This window comes from Salmo salar, chromosome 10 (genome assembly GCF_965601325.2).
Source record: "Salmo salar chromosome 10, fSalSal1, whole genome shotgun sequence".
Lineage (NCBI taxonomy): Eukaryota > Metazoa > Chordata > Actinopteri > Salmoniformes > Salmonidae > Salmo > Salmo salar.
Genome location: NC_138300.1, coordinates 6,411,700 through 6,435,322, shown reverse-complemented (window position 1 = coordinate 6,435,322; position 23,623 = coordinate 6,411,700). Strand labels below are relative to the sequence as shown.

The window sequence follows — 23,623 nt, the reverse complement described above, 5'->3', positions numbered from 1 at the left end:
TACAGTTGCACATGTTTTTTGATGTTGTGGCTAGTATAATCTGCTCTAAGGAAAACAAGTGGGCTCAGACAATTAGATTTTTTGGGGTCTAAGGTTCCTTGAAAGATTTTGTATTTTAGCCCCTACTCTTGTAATCAGGGGCCACCCCAGATTATCTTTGGGGCCACCATGGATTTTGCGTCAAATGCAATATGGCTGCCATAATACCATTTGACGAGGTTAAATCACATGTAAATCAGAATTTTGTAATCAAGCCCATAGGGACTGTTTTGTTGTAAATCTAATTTATTCTGAATCCAATATGGCAACATGATTACACTCAAACACCTTTGCCTGCATATACACTCAGTGGCCGGTTTATTAGGTGCATCATCCCGTTCACAAAAATGATTTGCGCCTACAGACAGTGAGTTATGTGGTCGTGGTTTGCTATATAAAGCAGGCAGACAGGCATCGAGGCATTCAGTTATTGTTCGATTGAACATTAGAATGAGCAATACTAGTGACCTAAGCAACTTTGAGCGTGGTATGATCATCGGTGCCAGGCGCGTAACAGTTCCAGTATCTCAGAAACGTCCGGCCTCCTGGGCTTTTCACGCAAGACTGTGTCTAGGGTTTAGCGACAAACAAAAAACATCCAGTCTGCGGCAGTCCTGTGGGCAAAAACAGCTTGTTGATGAGAGGTCGAAGGAGACAAACCTGCAAATAACGGCGCAGTACAACAGTGGTGTGCAGAACGGCATTTCGGAACGCACAAATAATCGGTCCTGCTATTGCAGCAGACGACCACACTGGGTACCACTCCGATCTACTAAAAACAAGAAGAAGCGGCTCCAGTGGGCACGTGATCACCAACACTGGACAATTGATGAGTGGAAACACATCGTCTGGTCCGACAAAACCCGGTTCCCGGTGCGTCATACTGATGGCAGACTCAAGATATGAGGTAAATAGCATTAGTCCATATACCCATCCTGCCTGGTGTCAATGGTAAAGGCTGGTGGCGGTGGTATAATGGTGTAGGGGATGTTTTTTTGACACACGTTAGGGTCCCTTGACACCAATTGAACAATGTTTCCATGCCACGAAGAATTCAGGCTGTTCTGGAGACAAAGGGGGGTCCGACCCGGTACTAGATAGGTGTACCTTTTTACACAACCGTATGTTGCCCTTGTTTATTTTGTATTGAATGTGTTATTCGGTCTTTATAAGGGACTCATAAGGCTCTTGGTATAGCTAGGATAGGGTTTCCGTTAGAAAAATGTGGCGACGGACATTTGACCAGTACATTTTAATTTACCGGACATTTAAGAAATTTACCGGACCCATATGCATTGGTGGCGTAACCAGATTATGGCGTCCACCCACGGTTCTCAGAATGAAAGAAATCACATTTAGTTTATGGTAATTAATCTTAACAGAACATGCAAATGGTATGCAACGCCGTGCGACATTCTTACCGAATTCCGATGAGCAATTTGAAGATGTTAGAATACATAGGCTGCGTGTCCATAAGGCTAGGGGAAGCTTTCTCTGGAGTAAATTGAATTAAATTACCAAAATTGGCCGTTCAGCCATCGCTCATTCATATATTTTTATGTACATATTCTTATTCATTCCTACACTTGTGTGTATAAGGTAGTTGTTGTGAAATTGTTAGATTACTTGTTAGATATTACTGCATGGTCGGAACTAGAAGCACAAGCATTTCGCTACACTCACATTAACATCTGCTAACAATGTGTATGCGACAAATAAAATTTGATTTTGATTTGATTTAATTAGCTTACTCCTGTCTATACAAAAATAAATACAATCATTCAAAATAGGCTACTACACCAGAAAGCATAATCTTTTTTTAGTTTTGTTTTTGTGGTTTGTTTAAACCCTCATAGCCTACAGTCGGATGGGCCCACAAATTGGCCAGAGCGAGCAGCAAATACCAAATAGATTATTGTTGAGTTGCGACTGTCAGTGAAAAGCAGAGAGATCCAGCCAGGCATATAGCAGTATTTATAAATACAAATCGTGAGAAAAAACTGTTTGGAAAACAAATGCCTATTGCTGTAAAGAGAAGACAATGAAAAGACTCCAATCTGTCTTTTAGTTCAACTTAATTGGGAGAAAAGTAGCCTAATATTGACCATATTCCCGGTGAGTGTGCATATTCACAGTCTTTATCAATGAGTCAAACAAAATGACGATGGACGTCATTGTGTTTGCGTCTCCCCTTCTCGTAGGCCTAATATACGGATAAGACAACGTCATTTTTTTCCTTTAACGACTTTTGTCGTTAAAAAAAATATGATTTTGCTAATGTCACCAGTCATATACTGTATAGTGTAGTAGAACTGCATGAAATGTGTTTATAAAAGGCTAACATTTTCCTGTGCAAAGAAAGGAGAATCTGATGTAGCCAAAAGCCTACTCTAAGCCACTGCGCACTGCATTGAACAGTCTTCTTTGCGAACAGTGATTGATTTATATAATTAGCTTAAATTATGACTATCCAATCTCCTCATCACATTAGGAATAGTAGGCTATTTTACATAAATCTGTGAGGATGTGTGAAATTCTTTATTGTATAGGTGCATTTTTATGGTGACAATTAGCTTCCTCAAACTTAACTGCCCACATGAACTTTTCCTCAGGCTTTTGGCTACATCAGATTCTCCTTTCTTTGCACAGGAAAATGTTAGCCTTTTATAAACACATTTCATGCAGTTCTACTACACTATACAGTATATGACTGGTGACATTAGCAAAATCATTTTTTTTTTACGACAAAAGTTACAGTGTAGCCTACTCTGCTGACACTGACAAACGAGTAATGAACAGCAAAATCACTAGCCTATGTCAATCTACTATCCCCCATAGTAGAATAGTTGACCTATTCTATTGGTCAGCTTGTCCTTCAGTGCGAGAAAGAAATAGCCTATTCCAAACAGACTCTGGGACAGTTCTGGGGCGATAGATCCCAAACTCATACAACCAGTAGGACTAGGCTACATCTCCCCCCCCCCCCCCCAAAAAAAAAAGAGCAATGAGGCTCATACAACAGATCAGAACATTTAGCATAAAATGTTGAACAACTATCATTTCTTCACATTATAAGCACAGCAATGCGCACAAGGCAGCAGGCTACGCATGAATATTTGTTCTATAATGCAATTAGAGGGAAAACACCATTGTGAGCGGTTTCATGTGACAGAGATGAAAATAACCATTAGAAACTTAGAAAGAGCAGAGATCTAAATATGCAACAAATATCATAGGTTGCTAATATGACTAGGATTGTGCCTTTGGTTACTGGACAATGAAAGAAAGTTGATTTGAAAATCAATAGAACATGAGAGAAATGCTAGTTTCAATGGCATATATTATAAAATATCTGCATGCACGTTGTTGGATTTTGGCAATGCTACTTTGAAGCAAGGTAAGACATGCCTCATAATATGTAGTAAAGCATTCAGGTTTCAAACAATGAAGTATATGTTTTCAAAATGCATACTGCCTCCAGCTCATTGCAAAGTGATGTGTGAGATGCTGAAGCCTGCCTAGTTGCCTATGCACTTCAATGGCAAATGGGAAGTGCGCTTCAATTACCAGTTGACAAAGAAAAATTGTAGCTTTTATAAATTATTTAAATTGTTTTTTATATGCCTTGTTTTAGTATGCCTTTAAAATTGTTGATTGGGCTTATTAAAGCACATGTTTCACTCAAGCAGCAACAAAGCGCCGTTTGAGCTGTATCAGCAGCTCTAGCGCTATATCCACTGGTATTATTTCAATCAAAGAATAGGCTAAAAAGCATTATTTCTCAATGGGATTGTTTTTTGGCAGGCAGCGATTTTATTTATCGTCTTTTTCATTTATTTATTTTTGGCCAAAAGAAGACAAATAGCTTACGGAAATCCTGATCTAGGACTGAGTGGCACTGCCATGCCTCAGTTGTGTTTGAATACCTGAAGACAAATAGCTTTTCAATATGTGTCCATGTTTAAATCCCATTCACACAATTACAGCATATCAACAACGTCTCCCTCTTTTCCCCCACTGAAACTATACTGAACAAAGATATAAACACAACATGCAACAATTTCAGGACACCTACAGCACCCGATGTCAAAGGAAGACCAAAAAGACAAATCAAGGACATCGACCACCCGAGCCAAGGCCTGTTCACTCCGCTACCATCCAGAAGGCGAGGTCAATACAGGTGCATCAAAGCTGGGACCGAGAGACTGAAAAACAGCTTCTATCTCCAGGCCATCAGACTGTTAAACAGCCATCACTAGCCGGCTACCACCCGGTTACTCAACCCTGCACATTAGAGGCTGCTGTCCTATATACATGGAATCACTGGTCACCTTAATAACGGTTACATACTGCTTTACTCATTTCGCATGTATATACTGCATTCTATTCTACTGAATTTGGTATTCTACTCAATGCCACTCCGATATTGCTCGTCCTAATATTTATATATACTGCTCAAAAAAATAAAGGGAACACTTAAACAACACATCCTAGATCTGAATGAATGAAATAATCTTATTAAATACTTTTTTCTTTACATAGTTGAATGTGCTGACAACAATATCACACAAAAATAATCAATGGAAATCCAATTTATCAACCCATGGAGGTATGGATTTGGAGTCACACTCAAAATTAAAGTGGATAACCACACTACAGGCTGATCCAACTTTGATGTAATGTCCTTAAAACAAGTCAAAATGAGGCTCAGTAGTGTGTGTGGCCTCCACGTGCCTGTATGACCTCCCTACAATGCCTGGGCATGCTCCTAATGAGGTAGCGGATGGTCTCCTGAGGGATCTCCTCCCAGACCTGGACTAAAGCATCCGCCAACTCCTGGACAGTCTGTGGTGCAACGTGGCTTTTGTGGAAGGAGGGAGACATGATGTCCCAGGTGTGCTCAATTGGATTCAGGTCTGGGGAACGGGCGGGCCAGTCCATAGCATCAATGCCTTCCTCTTGCAGGAACTGCTGACACACTCCAGCCACATGAGGTCAAGCATTGTCTTGCATTAGGAGGGACCCAGGGCCAACCGCACCAGCATATGGTCTCACAAGGGGTCTGAGGATCTCATCTCGGTACCTAATGGCAGTCAGGCTACCTCTGGCGAGCACATGGAGGGCTGTGCGGCCCCCCAAAGAAATGCCACCTCACACCATGACTGACCCACCGCCAAACCGGTCATGCTGGAGGATGTTGCAGGCAGCAGAATGTTCTCCACGGCGTCTCCAGACTCTGTCACGTCTGTCACGTGCTCAGTGTGAACCTGCTTTCATCTGTGAAGAGCACAGGGCGCCAGTGGCGAATTTGCCAATCTTGGTGTTCTCTGGCAAATGCCAAACGTCCTGCACGGTGTTGGGCTGTAAGCACAACCCCCACCTGTGGACGTCGGGCCCTCATACCACCCTCATGGAGTCTGTTTCTGACCGTTTGAGCAGACACATGCACATTTGTGGCCTGCTGGAGGTCATTTTGCAGGGCTCTGGCAGTGCTTCTCCTGCTCCTCCTCGCACAAAGGCGGAGGTAGCGGTCCTGCTGCTGGGTTGTTGCCCTCCTACGGCCTCCTCCACGTCTCCTGATGTACTGGCCTGTCTCCTGGTAGCGCCTCCATGCTCTGGACACTACGCTGACAGACACAGCAAACCTTCTTGCCACAGCTCGCATTGATGTGCCATCCTGGATGAGCTGCACTACCTGAGCCACTTGTGTTGGTTGTAGACTCCGTCTCATGCTACCACTAGAATGAAAGCACCGGCAGCATTCAAAAGTGACCAAAACATCAGCCAGGAAGCATAGGAACTGAGAAGTGGTCTGTGGTCCCCACCTGCAGAACCACTCCTTTATTGGGGGTGTCTTGCTAATTGCCTATAATTTCCACCTGTTGTCTATTCTATTTGCACAACAGCATGTGAAATTTGTTGTCAATCAGTGTTGCTTCCTAAGTGGACAGTTTGATTTCACAGAAGTGTGATTGACTTGGAGTTACATTGTGTTGTTTAAGTGTTCCCTTTATTTTTTTGAGCAGTGTATTTCTTAACTCCATTCTTTTACTTTAGATGTATGTGTATTGTTAGTTAATACAGCACTGTTGGAGCTAGGAACACAAAAATAGTTGAGTACAGGTCATAAGAACAGTAGACAAATCAAATAAAATCCAGAGGAATCTTTGAATGAAAAAATTATTTTAGGATGTGTGTCACAATATCTATAAACTTTTGCAATAAAATCTTTTTACACAACCATCCATTTCATATTTGGGAAACATAAGAGCTGTGAAAAAACATGGTTGAGTTTCATTCTACCTCAGGTAGGTGTTTCTCAAAAAACAAATCCCTTTTTGAGGATTGGTCACTAGCCTAACAGACAGGCAGGAGAAACAGACAGGAGAAACAGAGGGGCAGGCAGGCGGACGGACAGACAGACAGACGGGCAGACGGGCTGGCAGACAGACGGGTGGGCAGGCGGACAGACAGACAGACAACAGCTCTCCACTACAGCTCTCCCCAGGGAGTACAATCGGTCGACCTCTAGTACAAACTCATCTATTAATCTACTACTGTATGCATCTGCCCTGGCCATAGAGAGGGTTTTTTTGTTATCTATTTTGGTTAGGCCAGGGTGTTACATGGGTGGGCGTTCTATGTTTATTTTTCTATGTTGGTTTGTTTCTTTGGTTGGCCGTGTGTGGCTCCCAATCAGGAACAGCTGTAGTTCATTGTTGCTGATTGGGAGTCATACATAGGCAGCCTGTTTTTCCTTTGGGGTTTGTGGGTGATTGTTTTCTGTTTAGAGTATTTTCTGACAGGACTGTTTTGCTGTCGTCTTTTGTTTATTTTTATAGTGTTCTCTTTTTCAATTAAATTTCAAGATGAACACACATCCTCCGCTGCACCTTGGTTTCATTACTACGACAGCCGTTACAGCTATTGTGTGAGCCCAAAGCTGACCCTGCCAATAATAAGAGTCCCACATGGCTGGGCTCTCTCCCTAGACAGTAGGGGGATGGGGTGGAGAGAGCAGGGGGTAGGTGTAAAGTACTGTAGAAAGAGTTACAGGTGAGCACTTTATATGTGCAGGAGTCTCCTCATTTGTACAAAGAGGGTATGTGTGAAAGAATAATGGTTTAATTCAATAAAATCGGATTCTATTACAGGTTACAATCAGAATGCTTCTGTAATGTGCAGCCCAGGACATTTTTATCTTCATTGACATAGGCCTGGCCTACTTATTTATTCCAAGGACTAAGCAACCCTTAAGCAGGTCAAGGACAAGTCCTGGGTTAAATGGCAGCTGTTACTGTTATGTTTTTTAAACTTTTATTTAACTAGGCAAGTCAGTTAAGAACAAATTCTTATTTTCAATGACAGCCTAGCAACAGTGGGTTAACAGCCTTGTTCAGGGGCAGAACGACAGATTTTAACCTTGTCAGCTCGGGGATTCGATCTTGCAACATTTGATCTTGCAATCTTGCAACCATGTCATGTAATGGCATGGTTAATCTGCGAAAGAAAGAGAATAGTGTCTATTAGGCTATCTATAGGCCTAGTCTGCTTTAATAATCCAGCCCCTCTCTAGCTAGGTTTCTCTGTCTGTTTGCCTTTGCCTCTTGGTCTGTCTCTCTGTCAGTCTGCTCCTCTGTCTCTGAGGTTGCCTCACGGGTTGGTAATTGCATGAACAACCACAAGAGGGCCTACTTGAATCATATTTAGGCTACACGGTGCTATTATGCAGAGTAAACTATTATAAACGAGCTAGGCCTGTAAGATAATAAATAGTATGGTACCAAAGAAAGATTCTACGTCAATTCAGAGCACAATTCCAACAATTTATTTACAACCAGATGATTGTCATTTTATTGACTATAGTCCTACAGAAATTATACCATACCATTTAAATGATTATCACATTATAGGCTTCTACTTTATTTATTTTCTTGACAACATGATTTGTGCTTGCTTATTATCCACAACCTTCAGAAAACTATTTAGACGGGCAGAGGGACATAGAAAGGTGGCACTGACATGCTGAATGGCTGAGTTTCTATGGACGCTGAGCCAGAGTGAGCTCATGCCAATACCCGCCCTCTAATGCCCGACGAATTAAAGAGTCATTGTCAAGGCCAGTTCCTCTCTATCCACTTCTCCATTCACTATCCCTCATTCACAACAAATGTGTGTTTGTTGGTCTGTCGCAGTAAAGTGCTACTCTGGCTCCCCATCCTGTCCCATTAGCAAGCCTAGATATGCTGAGACTTTGTAACACTGTTCTCTGCTGGTCATGTTCATTTTATGAAAATAATGGCTCACATGTCTTACTCAAGACAGGAAGGCTGACCGTTTTCTATCACACATTGTAGAATACATAAAATAGATAGGTCATGTCTTCATTTCAAAACAAGAAATTAGCCTACGGATTCAAAACATTTCTCGGTCTCACTGCACAAGAAGGAACTAAAAGGACACAGCAAAGGTTGAATACTTAAAACTACCTTAATAAAAATCTGAGCCATACAATAGTGTCACAACGCTATCTTTACAAAGACGCTTCAAAGCTAAAAGGATCTCCCCAAAGGATTTATGCATGTCTGCCTACACATCAAAACTTGTTTTCAAAGCAGAACGTAGAATCAATAGAGGGGTCTGAGAACACCACTTAAAGGCCCACTCTGTGATATTTACCAGAGGTGTGGACTCGAGTCTTGAGCTAGCACAGTGAGAAGGTTTTGTGGTGTTGCGAGTGTGAAACTGAATCTGGAAAATATTTTATTATTTTGGCTATATGTCTAAAGATAGCTGTAACATCGCCCATACTTATGGGATGAAGATGTAACATATTCTGGTGAATTAATAATTATGTTTGTGATGAAGAAAAAGTCTACAAACAGATCATGCTTTCCATCTGACCAGCAGGCCGTAAGATTGCTCTGGACTCCAGAGAATGTGTCAATGGGACATGATATCCGTAGTCGATATTGACTGCTAACATGAATGACCTTCAGCTCAAAATGCAATACAGTTTATTTCTGTATCTTGCATTTTGAAAATGCATCACCATTTATGGCTGTAATGACAGGCCACATTTGCGCAGCGATGGTAGGGGCATGTTCGCCCTGTGCGCGAGCGCATGTGCGTGCGCTGTCGTCGCAAGCTCCTTTTTGGGGGTCGCAGGTGAAAAAAATGTAAAACCACTGTGCTAGCGAACAGATTGCTGATTTGATGTACAGCTATTGGATCGGGTGCAGCGCAAATATCAAATTGTAGGGGAGATGCCATAAATGAATATGCAGCTCCAAAACATTTAGGTGATCAAGAATATTAACCGTTTACTTTGCAAGTTCACCAGCAATGGGGCATCAAGCAACAATTACTAGCATAGGCCTACTGTTTTTTGGCATGAAAGTGATACTTTTCTTTTGAAGCTTTTGCATTTGGAATTTGTTGTTAAAATAAATTACATAATCAAAATGTGTTGTAGACAAAATAATGAAAATGTTTTTTGTTAGCCTCAATAAATAGACAAAGCTTCGTAGATTTGCCTGTATAGATTTTTTTTGTTTACTTGACTTGAGACTTGCCCATAGAATACACGACTTGGACCTGACTCGAGACGTTCTACTCAACTTGAGACTTGGACCTTGTGACTTGAGACTTGCTTGTGACTCGAATAATAGTGACTTGGTCGCACCTCTGATATTTACAGCTGTTCTTGATCATATTGGCCTAGCCTACTCATTGATTCTTGAAGAATATCCCTAAATGCTTCATGAGTTTAGTTCAACTGTCTAGCCTAACTCCATCACAACCAAATGGTTGTTGTTTTTGTTTATGAAAATGTCTTTGTAAACAAACACTTGGCTTTAAAAAAAAATATGTTAACTATCATGGTGGTCACCTCAAGGACTGTCCATCAGTCCCCATCCCTCAGCTTTATTGCAAGGTTGCCATTTTGTTGTTGTTCAAATTACAGAGTGGGGCTTTAAAGTAATGTTGGAGAAAGGGGGTTTAGCAGACATCAGCCAGGTCTTTCATCTACATGTGGTACTCTCTGGCCTTGTCACTTCAGCATTCCTGAGACCTCTGGGTATCTATAGCCATTTAAAGGGCAAAGACAATAGGTTAGAGTGCCTTCAGAAAGTATTCAGACCCCTTGACTCTTTCCACATTTTGTAACATTACAGCCTTATTCTAAAATGGATTAAATTAAATACAATCCTAATCAATCTACACACAATGCCTACTAATGACAAAGCAAAAACATGTTTTTAGAAGTTTTTGCACATTTATAAAAAAATTAAAAACATAAATTCCTTACTTACATAAGTATTCAGACCACTTGCTATGAGACTTGAAATTGAACTCAAGTGCATCCTGTTTCCATTAATCATCCTTGAGATGTTTTTACAACTTGATTGGAATTCACCTGTGGTAAATTCAATTGATTGGACATGATTTGGAAAGGCACACACCTGCCTATATAAGGTCCCACAGTTGACAGTGCATGTCAGAGCAAAAACCAAGCCACGAAAAAGGAATTGTCCGTAGAGCTCCGAGACAGGATTGTGTTGAGGCACAGATCTGGGGAAGGGTACCAAAAAAATGAAGGTCCCCAAGAACACAGTGGCCTCCATTCTTAAATGGAAGATGTTTGGAACCCCCAAGATTTTTCCTAGAGTTGGCCGCCCAACAAAACTGAGCAATCAGGGGAGAAGGGCCTTGGTCCGGGAGGTGACCAAGAACCCGATGGTCACTCTGACTGAGCTCCAGAGTTCCTCTGTGGAGATGGGAGAACCTTCCAGAAGGACAACCATCTCTGCAGCACTCCACCAATCCGGCCTGTATGGTATTGGCCAGATGGAAGCCACTCCTCAGTAGAAGGCACATGACAGCCTGCTTGGAGTTTGCCAAAATGCACCTAAAGGACTCTCAGACCATGAGAAACAAGATTCTCTGGTCTGATTAAACCAATATTGAACTCTTTGGCCTGAATGCCAAGCGTCACGTCTGGAGAAAACCTGGGACCCTCCCTACGGTGAAGGATGGTGGTGGCAGTCTCATGCTTTGGGGATGTTTTTTAGCGGCAGGGACTGGGAGACTAGTCAGGATCAAGGGAAAGATGAACAGAGGAAAGTACAGAGAGATCCTTGATGAAAACCTGCTCCAGAGCGCTCAGGACCTCAAACTGGGGTGAAGGTTCACCTTCCAACAGGACAAAGCCCCTAAGCACATAGCCAAGAAAACGCAGAAGTGGCTTCGGGACAAGTCTCTGAACGTTCCTGAGTGGCCCAGCCAGAGCCAGGACTTGAACCTGATTGAACATCTCTGGGAGACCTGAAAATACCTGTGCAGCAACGCTCCCCATCCAACCTGACAGAGCTTGAGAGGATCTGCAGAGAACAATGGGAGAAACTCCCCAAATACAGGTCTGCCAAGCTTGTAGTGTCATTTCCAAGGAGACTCAAGGTTGTAATCGCAGCCAAAGTTGCTTCAACAGAGTACAGGGTCTGAATATTTATGTAAATGTGATTTCATTTTATTTGTAATACATTTTGGGAAGAAAAAAATATTTGTCATTATGGGGTATTGTGTGTAGATTGATGAGGGGTAAAAAACTATTTAATCCATTTTAGGCTTTAACGTAACAAAATGTGGAAAAAGGGGTCGGAATACTTCCCGAATGTAATTGTCAACCTTTGCACACCTGGATTGTACACTATTTGCATATTATTCTTTTAAAATTCATCAAGCTCTGTCAAGTTGGTTGTTGGTCATTGCTAGACAGCCATTTTCATGTCTTGCCATAGATTTTAAAGGCCATTTAAAGATGCACTATGCAGAAATCGCTCCGCCATTTCCTGGTTGCTAAAATTGTAATAGTTTGCTTAATTTCAGTTTATGTGACAAAACAAGTATAGTCTAGAGAATCATTGCAGGGTTCGACATTAACGCTTGTCCCCATGCCTGGGACAAGGGGAAAAAATTGCCGGACAAGGAGAATATAGACTGAGCTTTTCGGATGTCTAACAAAAAAATGTCCAACAATTAATCCGATCAATTTGATCAAAGTGTACTGAAGATGCGATGTGTTGCGCACTGTCAACTCCCAATCTCTGCACGGAGACACTTGTCTATCTATCAGTGCGCTGCAAGTAGCCTAGAGATTGGGCGAAATTAACTGAGCTGCGAGTTTGGGTGGCTCCTCTGAAGTCTCTCTTTCATCACGTGTCCGTGTGTGTGTGCCGTTTTCAAATGTGTGTAGCCTACTCTCTTGCCGGTGTTATCTCTGGGAAATGGAGAGCGGGCGATAGCAGTCTAATAAAATATATTTTTACAAGCACCGAAAGCTGGCCAGGCACCAAGAAAGAACCCCATTGTCCACCACAACTACCAAACCTTGAACCAGCTGCTAAAAAAGTAGCATACGAGGAAAAAGGATAAGAAAATTAATTCCGACCTGGAAAGAGGAGTTTCCATGGGCTCGACCTGTCGACACAGAGGGAGATATCATGTACTGCTCAACATGTCAGATTTCCCCAATATATCAGACGTGTAAGTTAATCAAAATAGTTTAAACTGTTCTAGCGAATGTTGATTAAAGCAACCCGGTACTGACTGACAGGTTCACAGGCCAAGTTAGCTAACGTTAGAGTAAATTAGCCACCAACAGGTTACATTGATATGCTAGCTATTCAGGGACAGTTTGGGATTTTGGCAATGAAGCACTTTACCTACTTCCTCACAGTCAGATGGACTTGTGGATAACATTTGTATGTCTGCATGCAGTTTGAAGGTAGTTGATAACTAGAGTTAGCGCAATTGCACTAACGCCAGTTACCATTAGCTAGAAAAACTACATCTAACCAGAGATAGTTTTGGGGAGATGGGAAACTTCCATGGAATCGTATTAATGCCCAATATGCACATTGCCCATGCGTCGTCAATGATGCATTCTAGGCAATTCTGGGACAAGGAGAGCTCTCCTTCAAAGAGTGAATGGCAGTCAATTGGGCGCTAGCTCAGAAACCCAACATTAGCATGACGATTAGTTCAGAAACCGTGTAACGCAGCATGACAATGTGAAAGCGATTGGTCGACAGTCTGCTGGTTGGGGCATTATACATTTCTCCATTCATTGCCCAATGGAATTCCTATCTCTGGTCTAACTTCTAGACTAGAGTAACCAAATGTGATAAATAGTGGATGGCCTAAATATTTGTTTTTGCAGCTCTGTAGTATTGTATGAGTTTAGCGCCTTCTAGGGTAAACTTGGGCATGAAATTTAAGTGGGGTCCCCTGAGAAAAACTGTAATTGTATCAAATTAAGTGGTTATAGAATACAACCCTTTAGTGTCAATTAAGAAACGTTTACACTATGAGAACTTGCTATCATGTTATTACTTTGTGTTGGGACAGCCTGCAGGAAATAGAATACAAGAATATGAACACACAGCCAGTGTTAAGGGAATATCATTTCTCTAAGTAGGGTCCCCTGCCTTTTCTACTGTCACTTTGGGGTGTTGCAGAAAACATTTAGGGACATTTTGATCCCTGTGCTTTAGAGATGTATCTCTTTATCTATGTATGTCGCTATGGTAACAAGCAGCTTTAATTTGCCTGGCATAGGTTGGCATAGGTTATTATTCTATTCAGTATTATACAGTAATTAATCAATTCTGCCACACAAGGGAAAATGGAACTGACATATTAGTCATTTAGCAGACGCTCTTATCCAGAGCGACTTACTGTAGCGAGTACATACATTTTTCGTGCCTACATGTTTCGTACATCAATGAATTCACTGATGTACTGTATTCATTCAGTTTGTTATAGTTTCCATATTGTCGGAGAGTCTGGGGTTGTCCACTTATTATCAACTCGCATCTGTCAAAAGTTTTTTTGCTACTACAGAATCTTCAGTTTCTGACAAAAAAAATAAAAAATATCAGCCCCACTTGCCAAGCCCTGCATCTAAACCGCTGTGAAATATATTTTACATAGCTGAAAATGCAATATTTTTGGTTATTTGAAGCTGGTGTACAAAGCCGAAAGTAAAAGACGGAGAAACGAAACTTTAGAACAGGAAGCATAGAAATAACGCACATTGAACAGATCTACCACTTCTTAGACTTGCATTCAATAAGAATGTCAAATCTATAACTCACTCACTATGTGAATTTGGTCGGGTTGCCCAAAAAGTTACATATTGCAGCTTTAAGTCAAAACTGTAACTAAGCCACTCAGGAACATTCACTGTCGTCTTGGTAAGCAACTCCAGCTTATATTTGGCCTTGTGTTTTAGGGAATTTGGCTCCCAGTTTCTGTTGGAAAGAAAACTGACCAGGTTTTCCTCTAGATTTGTACCTGTGCTTAGCTCTTTTCTGTTTCTTTTCATCATTAAAAACGCCCTAGTCCTTGCCAATGACAAGCATAAGTCTCTCCTTCCATTTCTCCGCTGCCAATGACTGGAACGAACTTCAAAAATCTCTGAAACTGGAAACACTTATCTCCCTCACTAGCTTTAAGCACCAGCTGTCAGAGCAGCTCACAGATCACTGCACCTGTACATTGCCCATATATAATTTAGCCCAAACAACTACCTCTTCCCCTATTGTATTTATTTATTTATTTAGCTCCTTTGCACCCCATTATTTCTATTTCTACTTTGCACTTTCTTCCACTAACCATTCCATTCCAGTGTTTTACTTGCTATATTGTATTTACTTTGCCACCATGGCCTTTTTTGCCTTTACCTCCTTTATCTCACCTCATTTGCTCACATTGTATATAGACTTATTTTTCTACTGTATGTTTGTTTTACTCCATGTGTAACTCTGTGTTGTTGTTTGTGTCGAACTGCTTTGCTTTATCTTGGCCAGGTCGCAATTGTAAACGAGAACTTGTTCTCAACTTGCCTACCTGGTTAAATAAAGGTGAAATAAATAAATCAATAAAATAACCATAAGATGATTGAAAATGTGAAAAGTGGTACTCAGTGATGTGTTGTGTTGGATTTGCCCCAAACATAACACTTTGTATTCAGGACATGAAGTTAATTTATTTGCCACATTTTTTGCAGTTTTACTTTAGTGACTTATTACAAACAGGATACATGTTTTGAATTGTTTTTATTTGTACATGCTTCCTTCTTTTCACTGTGTAATTAGGTTAGTATTGTGGAGTAATTACAATGTTGTTGATCCATCCTCAGTTTTCTACTAAAACAGCCATTAAACTCTAACTGTTTTAAAGTCACCATTGGCCTCATGGTGAAATTCCTGAGCGGTTTCCTTCCTCTCTGGCAACTGAGTTAGGAAGGACACGTATCTTTGTAGTGACATGGTTTATTGATACACCACCCAAAGTGGTATTAACAACTTCACCATCTACCAATAGGTGCCCTTCTTTGCGAGGCATTGGAAAGCCTCCCTGGTCTTTGTGGTTGAATATGTGTTTGGAATTTGAAATTTAATCAATTTTAAAATTCAGGCTGAAAAAGTCAAGGGGTGTGAATACTTGCTTTCAGGAAACTAGGCGTATGTCGCACATCACTAATTCACAGGAGATACATTTCAACGTAAATATTTTTTTTAAATAAAAATGTGTTTTTTGGGGGCAGAAATGCCTTCTAGAACATGTGAAATTTAATGTGCTTTAATAACAAGCTTGTATGCCATCTGTAAATACACTTTTTTTTTTCAATTGCGAGCCTAGCTGGTTTAATCACGGAAAAAGACAGGAACCTTCCCGCTAGTCATGATTGGCTGAGAAAATGAGTGGGCTGGACATGCCGAGAGATGAGTTCGGATTGGTCTGCCATGTAACACGCTTCTGTCTATAACATGAGCTGGTCAGTATGTGTAGGTAATCCTTTCTAACGAGCCTTTCTTGAAAGTTATCACGTTGTAGAACTGCAAAAGTGTTGCTCTCTACTTTCTGGAGGACTGCGATTTGAAATCAATGGCATGCCCGGTGGAAGCAGAGTATGAAAGCTAAGAAGATGGAGAAAATTCTGGCGTTTGATTGCAAATATGCAGAGGGAGTCGAAAAGAGGACACACAGAAGGCTGTTGTACAAAACGCCCATCTCCAGATTACATCGTCAAACTAAGAGCAAACATGGCATCTGTGACAGAGAGGGAGAAGTGTTCATCCATGTAAATGGGTAAGAGTCTAGCTTGCTAAATTTTTTAGATATCATACATTTCTCATTTTGTCAAAGTCGTTTTCATTGCAAGTTAAAGCGTACTGTTAGCTAGATAGCTTACGTTACGTGTATGATCTGTGTAGTAATAGTATTCGTATCGCAATTAGCATTGCTAGTTATAGCCTAACGTTAGCTAGCTATCTAACAAGCTAGAAGCTAACCAAAACATTGAAAGTTGCTTTCAGTTGCCTGGTTTGCTAGATTGACTAAATACATTTTTAAACAAGTGGATGTATTGGTGTTAAAATACACCAGTTATGCTATTTTGGACCACCAGGCTGCTGATGTGCATGATATCAGCAGCCTGGTGGTCCAAAATAGCCTGTAGTTTTTGTGTTTATACTCTTTCATACAACAACGACAAGTTGGATGTCAGATGACAGTAGAAGGTTCATGATGTCACTGCGACAGCTGTCGATTGACATAGTATAAACCAGCCTTTAGTCTTGAAAACTTTGGTTGTTTAGTACATAGCCTCACATGTGAACATTTTCTCAAAAGTGGGGTTACAACTTCATCAACTTTCAAAGCAGAATTACTTTCCCATTGTTCCTCAACTGTAGTGTATGATATGCCATGTTCTAGCTCCGAGTCTCTACTTTTACCCAATGTAAAAAACACAATTTCAAATTTTGCTACATAAGACCGAATCGAGCCGGTGGGTCACATATAGGCTGCCTACTATTGGCCAACTTCCTGTATTTCTCTTCCAAGAGAAAATAGACCTAGGGGTATTCATTATGTCTTATACAATTAGCCTCATCTAAGAATTGCCAATGGGATCTTTCATGCTCTTAATGGTATCCTCATTTAGCCCAATGACTGTGGCATCTTTCTGCACCACAATGGCTAGATGCACACTCAGGCGGGGAGCAAACTCTTATGTAACCTTTCCATCTATCTATAGGCTACTGTAGTTATCCCCACATCGTCTTTTCAGTGAAATCGGTGCAAACGCACGTCTCGAGATCGGTGCACATGCACTGGGAGGGAGCAAGCAGTTTTAAGTTGCCGCTGAGTCTAAAATTAAACTGTCGATATGACTCTGGCTTCATAATGTGCTAATATAAGAAGCTGGTGTAAAGTCATGGGTATAGAGATAACCGATGGTGAGCTGGATTCTACACTTATCCTTCTGAGCTGCAGTATCGTAACATTCTGTACATGCACATGTGTCATATCAAGACACAGCACTTCATATTCTGTGTACAAACTCAAAGAATAAATATCTAGCCTAGGGGTTACCAACCTTTTTTCCCCAGGGCCCCCTTTTTCACATTTGAAAAATGTCAAGCCCTCTTACTGTTTATTGAGATCGCCTATACCACCAGCTTGATTTTGCTTAATTTGAGGGACCTAAGAAAATGTTGTTTTGAGACTCATGAAATCATTTAGGTAGGCTATTTAATGATTATAATAATTATTATAATAAATAAGGAAATGAATCTCTAGAACCAATTTCCCAAATGTTATTCTGCTACCAAATATGTATTCTGAATTTATATGAACCCTGAATTTATTTATACTGTATATACTCTTTTACAGAAAGTGAGTAGATCAATTGGTAGTGACAAAGTCACATATTGTATAAGATTACGACCCAATCAAAGTCCAATTCTTTGACTCCTCGACTTTAGAAAGATTATGACATTCAGAAGCTGAGGGACAAAGACAAACCAAATATATTTGCATGTGCATCAGAGTCGCGTCTTCCTCGGGCATTTTAACACTTGTTTCTAGCCTAAATCATCTCAGATTTTTGCATCGTTTTAGAATGTTTTTATTTTACCCCTCAAAATAAGGAAGGTCCCCCTCCCCTATGTACACCAGCTAGGCTTGGAACAGCTGATCTAGCCTATTAGACTGACTAGTTGTAGGCCGAACTAGCTATCCTATAAAAACTAGGCTATAAATAACTTGGGCCTAGAACTAAAACCAAAATCTAACTTAGTGACCTGCCTTATTGTTTATAACATGTTTCCTAGAGTGTTATTAACAGCGCTTTGTTTACAGAGCATGCGGATGGATTATACAGATTAATATGGATTCAAACTGTTAATCAAACGCTTAAACGCTTTGCCTTTAATCCAGTGATTACTGTCAGATTAGAACAGTACTTCTGCATATGAACGGGCTACAGTGAGATAACCTTTCTCGTCTGTTTTGCCTGACTAGGCTATACTGTACCTATTTGAAGACAGTCTTGCAGTGTAAAACCTCTTAAATAATTACAAAAACTGGGTATGGTTCATTTTCATTTCCAATTACTCAAAAATGTATCACACACACACACACACACACACACACACACACACACACACACACACACACACACACACACACACACACACACACACACACACACACACACACACACACACAGGTTTTCACACAAGAAGACATTAGCATTTGGCAATGAGAATAATAAACCATTTCTACACAAAATCAACATGAAGACTTTTCATTTGTGCATAAGATGGAGTACGCCGAATTGATAGCCTCGTTGTTTAAAGAAAATATACTTTGACTTGTGATATACTTTAAACCTGAATAGATAGGCTAAATAAATAATATTATTAAATACATTAACATACAGTGCCTTCGGAAAGTATTCAGACCCCTTGACTTTTTTCACATTTTGTTATGTTACAGCGTGACATGCACTGTCAACTGTGGAACCTTATATAGACAGGTGTGTGCCTTTCCAAATCATGTCCAATCAATTGAATTTACCACAGGTGGACTCCAATCAAGTCGTAGAAACATTTTAAGGATGACCAATGGAAACAGGATGCACTCAATTTCAAGTCTCAGCAAAAGGTCTGAATACTCTGTATTTTTTGCAAATACTCTGTATTATAAAAACCTGTCTTCGCTTTGTCATTATGGGGTATTGTGTATGATTGGAGTATTTTTTTATTTAATCCATTTTAGAAAAAGGTTGTAATGTAACAAAATCTGGAAAAAGTCAAGGGTCTGAATACTTTCCAAAGGCACTGTATAGGCTAATAGGCCTAGGTTACGCTATTATATAGATTACCCTATGAGACAAATGAAGCAGTAGGCCTATACATATAATTTATAAACCTAACGTACCAGATGTAAAAGAAACGCTTGAACTGAATGCCCCACATTCTGATCATGACAAGAAAGAAAGAAACTCTCAGGGGAGGATCTCTTCTGGACTGTTCAAACAATCCAGTAAATGTAGAGGAGTTAAGATGGAGTGTTTTCTTGTTAATAATACGGATTGGAAACAACTTCAGAGCGTAAGCTAGCACGTGCCGTAGCTAGCTGTTAGCCAGATATAAGCTAGCTTTACCTAGCAATAATGGAATCTCCGACAAAGTTGACACTTGTGGCAAGAACTTCATCTCGAAGAAAAAAAGACACTATAGGCATCTGCTATATGTTTCACCGGGGACTGTAAAATGTGAGGTGCATGTTATTTCCCAATGAAAACTTGATGTTTCCGGTTTCTTCTGACCCGGCTGAATTTATGGATGTGACAATCTAACTTGTTATCTTGAAACCTTACTGATTAGCTGCATAATCAACTTGCCCTGGGAATTGTCATTTCTAGATGGGTACTGAGTGATTGCATGGTAGCAATATAATGTAGCCTAGACAACAAATAAACTAGAATACTCACAGTGACACAGAAGAGTAACAAGGTATAGCCTACATCCAGTAGGCTGAGATATTACGTCAACCTTAGAAATAAAATATGACTTACTCAAATATTGATATTATTCAGAGTGAGCAATAATATATTTGTGATAGACAATCATTCATGCAATGCATCCATTTATCGGGGTGGTAGGTAGCCTTGTGGTTAGAGTGTTGGACTAGTAACTGAAAGGTTGCTAGATCGAATCCCCGAGCTGACAAAGTAAAAATCTGTCATTCTGCCCCTGAACAAGGCAGTTAACCCACTGTTTCTAGGCAGTCATTGAAAATAATAATTTGTTCTTAACTGACTGGCATCTCAAATTCTTACCAGGCCATCGGATGGCATCTCCAGGGGAGTCAACTGGGTATGGAAGGGTCGCCATACCCTAGCTCAACACCAACAATTTGCAATAGAATACTAAAATCATTCCAATCCTGATTAAATGCAATTTAGCATTTAATCAACCCCGCTGACTTTAGGACCATGCGGACGCCTGGGAGCAGGAGGAAGGCTGGCAAACTTTTCATCTAAACAGTTCAGAGATAAAGATGGCTGTAGCTAGGGAACCCCCTCCGCATACCATAGCGTAAGCTGAAATGACACCCCTGAGCATCTCAAATCATCCCTAGGCCATAACCTACTCCTTTGCCTGACAACATCATGTATCCTAAGAAAGTCTTACTTCAAGGTGTTCTAGGAAAGGAGTTTGATAAATCCGAGGTTCCTGTTTATTAGTAAAGGGTCACCTGAATAGTTGTATTGAGGATGAGCAGATACAGTCTACAAATACATAGTCTGTTGTGCAGGTGTCCCATGATCGGCAGAGAAACTATACAGACATGATAAATTATGTCAATGGGAGCTGGCCATCTCTGCTGATTGCAGCATTATTCTCATCCATCTAACGTTATAGCTAGCTTCAAATATTAAATTGAAACTGTCAGTGAGTCCCATACAACTATGTAATTGTGTGTTTTAAAAATAGATGCCACCATTGTGTCCAAATGATGCGGAAGTGTACAGCTACCAAAGATGTGTGTATACATTGACTTAGCCAGGTAGCTAGTTAATTAGCCATCTAGCTAGCTAGCCAGATAGCATGCTAGCTACGGCCCCCGTTATCATCATGCAGAGTAGCCAGAGAGCCACTGGAGCAGGCAACACTTCCAGTAAGCTAAAGTGGGATGACACATAGCCAAACATGCATGAATAACAATATCATATTTGCAGACTTCTCATGCTGGAAAGAACAATAGTCTGATACAACCCTGTTATTTTAGGGGAAAAGGAGAGTAGCTACCTTATTTTTTCCAGGCAGTTGTAGCTAACGTTAGTGCTTGGATCAGCCGAAACAAATGGTGATGATAAACCAGTAACCTATATGCACAGTCTCGCGTGGTTCTATGGTGTTGGGGTAAATGCTAACTTTCAATATTTATAGGTAATAGGAAATCCTAATATTTCATGTAGCTAGAAATACACATAATTATGTCAATATATTGTCCTATGGCGTGCGCTCAGTTCCTGAGAAAGCGTCCAACGGTGGGTGAAACCAATTCCTCGATAGGTGGGCATGAGTTGTAAATAATTGAATGTGTATTTATCTCTTTACGACAAATACCGGACGTATTGCGCATGACATTTTCAGATATTTTTTATTATTCACATTTTTATTATTTGGCCATTGTAGAGAACGAAACGGTATGCTTTTACAATAAATATAAAAATCCCAAACGTTACTGCAGTTGCTGTTTCCAGTGCAAACAGGAGACATGGCAACCATCGCATACCACAGAGTTTCTATACGCAGAGTCGCAACATCGCGAGATTTGCGGGAACGACTACAAAGCAGAGCAGGTCGACGTCTGAGAAGTGAAAAATTATTCCTTAGTTCTTAGTTTTCTAGAAACCTAAACCCACAACCTATGTTCGAGTCAATGTCTTATGTAATTTAACGTGTTATTACTCAAACCTCGTGAAATTTACAAACTGACACGTTCTCATTTTCGTAAATTTTGTTTTTATTTCGAAGCATTGAGTTTGATTTGACGGCTTGCACATGCGCAGTTCGGCGCAAGACGACCGTTAGCCTCGAAGACGTGTTTAGCTAGCCAGAGTCGCCAAGACATATCCTCCAAGCGTGACCGGGGATCTTCATACTGTACACTAGCGGTTCTGCGGGGGGCAACAATTTTGGACCCCCTAAATGTATGAAAGAATTTTTACATAACACATTTTCGTTATCATTCTTAGACAGTGGCAACGATGCAAAAACAATGTCCTATCCTGGAGCTTGAGTAAATTACATTACTAAGCTGCTCCCAAATGTATTACGTCAGGACATGGAAATCAATTCTATCGTAGTCCATATGGGTTTTAATGACATTATGAAGAGCAGCTCTGAACAGTTAAAACTGGATTTTAAGAGCTGATTGACCCTCTGCTAGACACGAACAAAAGACCCATCCTATCTGACCCTTTGCCCTCTCTGAATCGTGGCATTGAACGCTTTAGCAGGATTCTTTCTCTTCACAACTGGTTACATGATTATTGCAACTCAATGGGTGTAACTTTTGTTGACAATTTCAATACCTTTTGGAAACAAAACATGTTTTATAAGGAGGATGGGATCCACCCAAATCATTTGGTTCCTGGATCCTTTCACATTACTATAAGGCTGCATTGAGACAATGACTTATCAATTACCCAAGCCCAGCTCAACTAATGCCTACCATTGTGGCGCAGAGTTGTCATAATGCTTCAGCAAATTTACATTACACCAGGGGCATCGGTAGACACAATATAAGTAACCTAATTTATGTCCCTATAAGTGCCCTGAATGCCTTTGCTGATCCTACAGCTATTGTATGCAGTAATCATGTGCCTATGAACCAGATTTACACTGTTAGCACTGAGCCGGTGTGCCCTAGGAGAAAGTCCACTATGTGCAGCTCACCTTGATAGCTCACCTAGATAATACCTTTGATGATACAGTGGTAGCAATATAAGGTTATAACATTTACAGAAAATATGGAAATGCCAATGGTGGAGGTGTTGCTGTTTATATTCAGAACCACATTCCTGTAAAGATTAGAGAGGATCTCATGTTAAATACTGTTGAAGTAATATGGCTGCAGGTTCATCAAGCTGCCCACTCTAGAAAAAACTTCAAACTGTAACCAGTGCCTGCAACCTGGTTCAGGTTATCGGTCAACCTACCAAGGTAGTTACAAACAGCACAGGAATGATATCATCAACATGTACTGATCACATATTTACTAATGCTGCAGAAATTAGCTTGAAAGCAGTATCCAGATCCATCGGATGTAGTGATCACAATATAGTAGCCATATCTAGGAAAACCAATATTACAAAGGCATTGAAAATGCCAGCAACAAACGGTGACACTACACATCCAAGTACATTTGACCAAACTATGAAAGACAAGCATTGTAATTTTGAATTTCCGTAACGTGAGTGTGGAAGAGGTGAAAAAATTAGATTTTTTTTTATCAATCAAAACTATCAACAATGACAAGCCACCGGGGTCTGACAACTTGGGTGGACAATTACTGAGGAAAATTGCCATATTTTCAATTGAAGCCTACTAGAATTTGTGTGCGCCCAGGCTTGGAGGGAAGCAGAAGTCATTCCGCTACCTAAGAATAGTAAAGCCCCATTTACTGGCTCAAATAACCAACCAATTAGCCT

The 23,623-nt window shown here is 40.6% G+C and overlaps 1 protein-coding gene across 1 annotated transcript in view; it reads right to left on the bottom strand.

Annotated features, from left to right (window-relative positions):
- The window catches only part of ttll7 (tubulin tyrosine ligase-like family, member 7), a 140,136-nt gene extending 118,654 nt beyond the window's left edge, over nt 1-21,482 (bottom strand). Inside the window, exon 1 of the mRNA XM_014215640.3 lies at nt 21,213-21,482. The gene's annotated coding sequence lies outside the window, so the exon portion shown is untranslated. The remainder of the gene's footprint in view (nt 1-21,212) is intronic.
- Between the last annotated feature and the right edge of the window lie 2,141 nt (nt 21,483-23,623).